An 8,817-nucleotide genomic window follows, 5' to 3' on the forward strand; every position below is an offset into this window, starting at 1 on the left:
TCCCTCTATTTTACTCTGGGGAAGAGGAGAGAGGCAAAGCTGGCAAGTTTTCTCTTTATTTCACAAAAAAACAAGTACCTAACTGCCCCGCCCAGCCCCGGGCTTTCCCGCCCCCAAGGCTCTGATACAGTGTTGCAAGCTCTTAAAGACAAACACCCCCGTGATTGTCATGGGAAGCTCTCTTCCCTTTACCTTTATAGAGACATGCACAATGGAGGCTTCCTGGAGTTCTTGGGGGGGTACCCTCTTCATGCCATAGAACCTGGAAAATTGCAGATTTTAGATGAGTAATAGACCCCATACACACACCTTGTAGATCTCAGTTGGGATAAAATCAGCACCAGGTGCTTTGCTACTTGAAAGGAGCTTAATGGCATTCAAAATCAGTTCCAACTTCAGCTAGGGTCTGATTGACTTCAACTTGGAGTCAACGGTCAATGACTTCTGCATTGGTTGATAATAGTCTGTTAAGATTCAGCCCATCGTGTCCCTATGATTAATCAATGTGGATCCATCAGCACTGAGTAGTTGAAATGCACCATAGGTCTTTAGTCCATAATTAGCCTTCAGGGTAACATAAATGCATTTTGGTTTGTTACTGTTTGCATAAAATTAAATTCCATCTGCCTTCTTACTGAGTCAAGAGTCCTGCATTTCTCTAAGCTTCCTTTGTACTTTGCTTTTGTTGGAATTAAATGCTGCATTCTTAGAAATGGATGAACTGTCATGCTGGTAAACTGTGTTCTCATTTTTCATTTAGCAGCTTCTGTGTTTTCCCATCATTTTCCTCAAATTAGTCTTAGTGTTTGTGAGTGTTCTGGCCAAAATACAGTGCTGTACACCAGCTCTCTGAAACCTGTCTACTCTTTTTCTGCTCCACCGTTGCCAACTCTGTGTTGACTCAGTTTTCCCTCCAAGTTAACAACAAACTGTTCCTGCTCAGAGAGACCCTCCAATCTCTAGATTCTTCTAGTATTCCTTTTGCCTTGGGTCCACTGCTTTGGTTGACTGTGAATATTTAGCTTAGAGAAGATGAGTCTGTTATTAATCCAGCATTCTGCACCACACATTGCCTTTGTCACTCTCACATTCTGTCTGTCTCTTCTTACAATCACATAGTCTATTAGATGCCAATGTTTGCTATGAGGGTGCATCCAGGAAGTTTTATTGCATTTAGGTAAATGGAAGACGGTGTATGTAATGAGGTCATGAAAAGAACTCTTCAGTAGTAGGTGACCATTGCTGTTGCTGTTTCCAATTCTATTCCTCCCATTGACTCTCTGCCAAGTCTGATAATCTGAGCCTACTCTAGCATTAAAGTCACCCAGAAGTATAAACATTTTCTCTTTGGTAGATTGATGATAAGGGTCCCCAGGTCTTCATAAAATTTTTCTTTAACTTCATCAGTTTTTGTGGAAGTATAGGCACTCATGATGGTGGCATCCTGCTTTCCTGAAAGTGGCAATCTCATTGTCATGAACCTGTCATTAACTCCTTTTGATAGGCACTGGAGAATGTTAACAAGATTAGTTTTGATTGCAAAACCTATCCCAGCTTCACTACATTCCCCTTCCCTGTGTCCACTCCAGAAAAATGCGAATCCAGGTTCAACTTCAGTAAACTGATCTTTATTTGCCAGCCTTGTTCACTCATGCTGCTATTTGGATACCATCCCTGCTGCGTTCTCTTGCAACAAGAATTGTTCATCTTTCAGGTCTATCGGATCTTACATTATCTAAGAGGGTGCATATGTTCCACGCACCAATGATGAGTGAAAATTTCTTTGAAGAAGTTTTTGTAGATTTTTTCACATCTCATTTACACTGCAGGATACCCACCTGATGCAGTAATCAGTTGAAGGTTGAATAAGCAGACAAATTTTTCTAACCCCTTCTCACATCAGGAGATGAGCAGTGAAATCCTTAAATGGGCTGCTCGGTCATCCAGGGGGCTGCTGCTTTCAGCAGGGAAATGACCCTCTGGCTTAGGTTGCCTTGTGTGCTCCCAGTGTATCTGCACCTGTTGCTTTGTCACTTGCCTGTAGCCACAAGACTTTGAAAAATGGTTATGAGTGATGTCTTTTGTTTCATATATAAATTGGATTTAAATGAGGTAAAAGTGCATGATGTCATCCGCCTCACTCTCTCTTCCAAAGTCATCATGATCCAACATAACCAAAACAAACCAAGCTCTAAGTGTACCTGTTTCACAGCATTGGAATGAATTATTCTCCTCCACCCATTTCACCAGTGGAAGACTTTGCATCAATGAGTTTGAGACTCCCTTGGGATCATTGTATTGCTGAGAATAAAGAAGTCATTCACAGGTGTTCACCGTATAGTAATGCTGGAACTGTGCACACACATGTTCTCTTGGTTCTGCTCACTTCACTTTGCATCAATTCATATAGGCATAAAGCAAGATTTTTATCAAAAGGTCACTCAATATCAGCAGGTCAGTCACCAAAACCCCAGGCTTATGTAAATTTGTGTGACGCATTTATCTGTTGTTGGTGGTCTTAACAGAGTGTTATGGAAAGACTGCTGGACATAGAATCAGAATGCCTGAGTTCGTCTTGGTTCTGTCACTTTCCATTAGCTAAATGAAAACATCTCTGAAACCTAGTTTCTGCCTATATCATCAGGGTAATGTGGAATTCACTGTGATCTTGGCATCTAAGGATAATGAGTACATTGATGAGCTGCTGCTCCAGACTTGGTTGCCAAGGCAAGCTTTAAGATTTTGTTTAGGGGGGATGAGGTTGTGGCCCTAGGAGGGATGAATATGAAGAAATATGAAATTGTTACTTAAAATAAAACTGTAGCCATTCCAAATCTGAAAGTTATCCATGGTCAGTTTTTCTGCCTGGGTTCCCACAACCAACAAAAAGAATCTTATTATTATCAATATTAGATTGAGTAAATGGGGGGGGGGGGTTGTCAAATAATTTCTCGATTCAAACCAAAAAGAAAAAGATTAATTAGAGCACTAGATTGCTCCCTGATAGAAGCTTCATCTATTTAGTGCCTTGACTTGGTTTTAATGTTTTTCAGATGTCTTTATAATACAGAGTAAATCAGAAGCATTCTTGTGACAACTTGGAAAAGTGAAAGAAAACATTTTACAGGAGGAAAAGGGAAAGGAGGAGATAATCAGGGAAAGGAAAAAATGAGGGTTTCTGAGAGAATTTATATTAGTTTTGTTATCCAAACAAATAATCAATTCCCCAATTCAAGGAAAAAGAAAAGGTAACAAAATACTTTTATAATTTTCAAAAGATCCTTTAGATTGTGGAGAGCAGAGCTAAAATAAAACTTCAGGTATTTCATTTCCAAGGATTGTATATCATTGTAGATAATCTGCTATACCATTTCTTTTTGGGGGTTTTTTCCCCCTCCTTCACATTACAGTGGTCAGTCATTTGTCTTGATCTCCTCTATGAGATTTCAAATATTCCTAAGATTCCAGCTATTTATTATCTGTTTCTGTACTGTATCTAAGTACTTTTTTCCTATCCAGAGATTTCCTGGTGTTCTCACTTGTACTTTAAATAGAGACCTCCTCCTATAGAGACCACAATTTTAAGGTTGGAGAAATATATTTATTAGCTTCTACATTCTTTCCTGTCTTTAAGGTAGACTCCTTTCTCCTAAACTTTCACACACATCCTTGAGAAAAAATATGCCCAGGGGTTAGTATCCCAGAATACTGCAGCAGAACTATGAAAACTAAGAGCTAATTGTTTTGGATGGAGAGGAGACCATTCTTTGATCATTGTGTCTTCATATTACAGAAGTGAAAGTCTGCAAAATTAATTCAGATTGTGAAAAGCTGTCCTTATTAAAACTTTGAATTTGAAAGAATTGCCTTGTAGATTATACATGGATTTCTGATTCCTAAGAATCAAAAGATAGGAGATTATAAATCATACTGCAATTCTACTACAGTTAAAAGAGATCTGAGTTATAAATTAGGAGTGCTTTCAGTGTCAGCTCAGTTCTATCACACTTTGATCCTCAGGCTTCTCATCTCTAAAATGGATCATAGATCTATCTTTGGAAGGGACTGGAGAGGTCACTAGACCGATAGTGCTTTATGAAAATCTTTAAATCATACCTTTGGTCTTATATTGTTGAAGATTTGAAATCTTACAAACAGAAACCCATTTAACACAGAAATTCAGGGGTCATTTTTATAGCAGACTCATTCCCTTCTTGTCAAATTAGGTCAAAATGAGAGAAAGAAATGAACTGAATCACAACCAAAGGACTGGAAATTCACATACCAGGGAGACTTAGGTCAGGTGGAGTTTGCTATCTCAAAGCTCCAACTGCAACTGGGGAGGGGGGAGGCACTTTTTAGGAGGGAGGAGGAATATTACAGAAAGAGCAAAAGTATTAGTTTAACAAGAACATTAGGTGAGTCTCAGATAAAATTTATGGCATATCTCAGGACTGTGAGGGTCAACTGTTTTGAACCCTGTCAGTATGTTCCCAGACTTAGGGCCATTAGCCAAACTGAGAAATTTCTTGGAGCCCAGAAATGTCAAGGACCCCCTTTACACAGGGGTTACACAAGCATTAATATTGTACTTCATATGTAAAGACAATTTTTAATATTCTTTTTAAAAAAGATTTGAGTTATTAACTTCCTTTCTCTCTCTCACTTCTCTCCTTAAGATGGTAAGCAATTTGATATAGTTTGTATTTCTATAATCATTGAAACATTTTTTCATATTTGTCATGTTGGTCATATCAGAAGAAATAGGTAACAAAAAAACACAAAAAATTATAAAGTGAAAAATTGGATGATTCAATTTGCATTCAGACTCTGCATCCAGTTTTTTTCTCTGGATATGAATAGGATTTTTTCATCATGAGACCTTTGAAATTGTCTTGGATCATTGTATTGTTAAGAATAGCTAAGTCATTCAGTTTAGCAGCTTGCAGTTTTGTAGTTACTGTGTACAATGGTATGCTAGTTCTGCTCACTTTACTTTATCCTAGTTCATGTAAGTCTTTCCAGATCTTGTTATTTTTTTATAGCACAATAGTATATACCACAACTTGTTCAGTCATTCCCTGGCATTTCTTCAATTTCCTATTCTTTGTCACCACTGGGGGAAAAAAAAACTACTATACATTTTTTGTACAAATGCGTTATTTTTTCCTTTAAAAAAAACTCTTTGTTATATTGAACTAGTGTTAGAACAAAAAGTCTGCACAGTTGTGGTCGTTGATTCTAAGTTACCTAGGCAATCAAAACTACCAAATTATTCACAGAAGGACACCATAGTCTACTCTCAAAATAATGTCTTGAAATTTTCTGAGTGATTTGGTTTTGAGTTAATCAATATTTTTTTTTTACTAACTGAGAAGAATAACTATCTGCATGGCTTTTCTCAAGTATCAGATAAGCTTTTCAAATTTCAAATAACAAAACTTTTCCCACTTCTTTTTCTTTGCTTTAGGAATCACTAGAGAAATAATTCTTAGCTTCTCTCTTTCTTTCTTTCTTTCTTTCTTTTTTTCTTTCTCTTTTGTCTTTTATTCCTTCCTCCTTCCCTCCTTCCTTTCTTCCTCTGTCCTTTCTCTCCATTCTTTCCTACCTTTCTTCATTCCTCTTACCTTTCTTTCTTACCTTCCTCCTGTCTTTGTTTTTTCTTTTCCTTACTTCTTTCCTTCCTTTTTTCTTCTTTCTTTCTTTCTTTCTTTCTTTCTTTCTTTTTAAAATATAAATATTTAATTTGCTTTTCCAACTACATACAATGGTAGTTTTTACTATTTTTACAAGGTTTTGAGTTTTACAATTTTTCTGTCTCCCTCTCTTCCTTCCCCCCTCCCCTGACAGAAAACAATCTAATATAGGCTTTACATTTGTAGCCATGCTAAATAGAAATCAATACTGAACATGTTGGGAGAAAAGAATAAGATCCAAATGGAATAAAAAGATCATTACAGAGAACAAAATGACATAGTATATAAGACAACTTTTAAAAATTGGAGATAATAAACTTTGGTCTTCATTTAAATTCCACAGTTCCTTTTCTGGATACAGATAGTTTTTTCTATCACAAATTTCTTAAAATTGTGTTTGATTTTTGTATTGCTGACATGAACAAGTCCTTCATGGTTGATCATCACTCTATGTTGCTGTTAATGAATATAATGTTCTGGTTCTTCTCATTTCATTTGGCATCAATTCATGCAAGTCTTTCCAGGTTTTTCCTTCATTCTTTCTTCTTTTCATTTCTTTCTTTCTTTCTTTCCTTCTTTTTCTTTCTTTCTCAAATAACTTTGACTCTCCTTAATTGGCCAACAATGGGTTGCAGGCTAAATCCTCTTGGTCATTGCTTGGGCCCTGATGGATTTAGAGCAAGGACAGTGAACTATTTGTCCTGAGGGTTATAAGATCTGTGATCTTGCACTGGAACACCAACCACAGGCAGTACTCAAAATTCAATATATCTAGGAGTATTTTATGGGTGATTTAATTAAATGTCTGACTAAATATAGCAGATGAATGGTGTTATAAATATCCAAATGGTCCTTGGCAGAACAAAGGTTTCCCAACCCTGGTTTAGAGGGCATGTAAATAGCAATTGTTTCTGTTTGGACCAGAACCCTGAGATTCTTACTCTCTTACATAGATATTTGGGGGTGGTGGTCATTTTTAGTCTCTTTTCTTCATCTCTCTCTTAAATAACCTTAATGATTGGATGGGTATTATTTCTGGTAAATTGTGACCTGGGAAAGGTCTAGCTTTTAAAGGTCAAGGTCTCCCACTGCACCTATGGCCATCTCTAGTTTGTCTTGATTCATATCTAAACCCTGAACCCAGATGGTTCTAGAGGAGAAAATGAAACATTTAAATCCAACTCACTTGATTGTCATGGTATCAGCTTCCTTGGAGTAAGGACTTTCTTTTATCATTATATTCTTCAGTGATCTGCATAGTTACTGATAAATAGTAAGTACTCAATAAATGCATATTTAGTGAAACTTTCACCACAATAATATCTTTGATAGCCAACCCTCTGATTATTAATATCCAGTGAGGCATGGAAGAAGGGGATATGATTTTCCCAAAGAAGTTTGCCAAAATCATGAAATAGGTTTCAATTATTCAGGGGTTTACTTTAGATAAGGAATTATTTTAATAGATTCTCTTTGCATATGACATTTTGTCAATTATATCAAGACCTAAACTATTGTACAGTTTTCTAAATCAGATTCAAAATCACTCAAAAGAGTTTACCAAACCATCCACAAGGGGGAAATAGCAAGTAGATATTATTTAGATAACCTATTGAAGTAATGGATAAGTATCTATGTCTTGGATAGATTGGGGTGTATTGAAGTACAATATTAATATTTGTTTAATTCCTGTATAGAAGGGTTCCTTGACACCTTTCTGGGCCCCGAGAAACTCCTCAGAAATAGAACTTTGGCTAGCTGCCTTTGGGTCTGAAAATAATCTGACAGGAACCAAATGCTTGACTCTGGGGGTTACAGATATACCATAAATTTGTCTGACATTCACAAAGCACCCTTGTTAACCTCATTATTTTGCTGTATCTGTAAAATTCCTGCTTCCTCCCAGGGCTTCCTTCCCTTCCTCAGATGCGGCTGGCACCATGAGATAGTAAATATTACCCCCTCAAACCTGTGGGAAACCCGTCAATATGTGACTCCTTCCATCTCAGGAACCATGTTCAGACATAACACAGAGACCCTGACCCTTTCCCACTCTGTCTAGCCCTCTATCTACACTGAACCATACATTTACATATGTTTGTCTGTTATGACAAGACAATATATCTAACTGCTGTCTTTGCTTCTGTATCCTGCTTGCTCTCAGTACCCCCCCCCAAACACTATAAAAACCCTATTCCCTGAAAACTCAGGGACTGCCAGATTTGGGTCCCCTTCATCCCCAGGCAGTCCCTAGGAAATTAAAGATCTCCAAACTTATCTAATTTTTGTCTCTGTCTTGCTCTTTTGGTTCAGCATTTAGAGGCCCCAGAGAGATCTTAGTGTTTTCTGTCACCACAGGAGAACACAGAAGCCTCGACTTTATGTTCAAATGGAATGTCTCTCCCTTTCCTAGGGCCCTAGGACTAGCTAGACATAGCCTTAGTACGAATCTCTCCTTGACTGCAATCCCCCATTAGGCCTAAGTGGAGATCTTGTTATACCTCTGGAGGTAAGCTTGTTCCGGTTCTGGGTCTAGACATTTGGCTGCAGGAGAATTCCATATCAGACATGATGTCCAAGGAACACATTTGGTTGGCTTTGGGAGGGAAAGATTATTGGACGCAATGCTGAAATCTCCCATCACAGCATTCCTGAGACATCAGGAATTTGCGATTGGCCTGTGTTTCTTGATATGTGTTGAAATCGTCAGTTTGTGAAATTCTGTTTGTGTGATCTGTGCTTGTGCCTAATCTGTCTTTATGTGTTTAGATTGTCTATTTACTTGTGTGTTCGGTTCTCTATTGATTTGTTAAATGGGGAGAAAAGTTCCCCTAAAAATTTCCTTGGGTTGCCTCATTTATATTGTTCTTCTTTGTTATTTCGGGCACTAAATTTTTTAGGCATCTAATTCCCTCACTAGCTCTCCCCTTGAGCCTGCTTTCTGCTTGTGTTACAATGGGTAGTAAGATCCCTCTCTACTCACCCCTGAACTGTCTCTTGAGCACTTCCTAGAGGATTTTTTTATTTTTATTTAAAAAGGAATGGATTGTGGTGTTAAATTGACTGAGGCCAAACTACTCACCCTGCTATTTTACTATTATATTGTTCTTCTTTGTTATTT

Source organism: Macrotis lagotis, chromosome 1 (genome assembly GCF_037893015.1).
Source record: "Macrotis lagotis isolate mMagLag1 chromosome 1, bilby.v1.9.chrom.fasta, whole genome shotgun sequence".
NCBI classification, from domain to species: domain Eukaryota; kingdom Metazoa; phylum Chordata; class Mammalia; order Peramelemorphia; family Peramelidae; genus Macrotis; species Macrotis lagotis.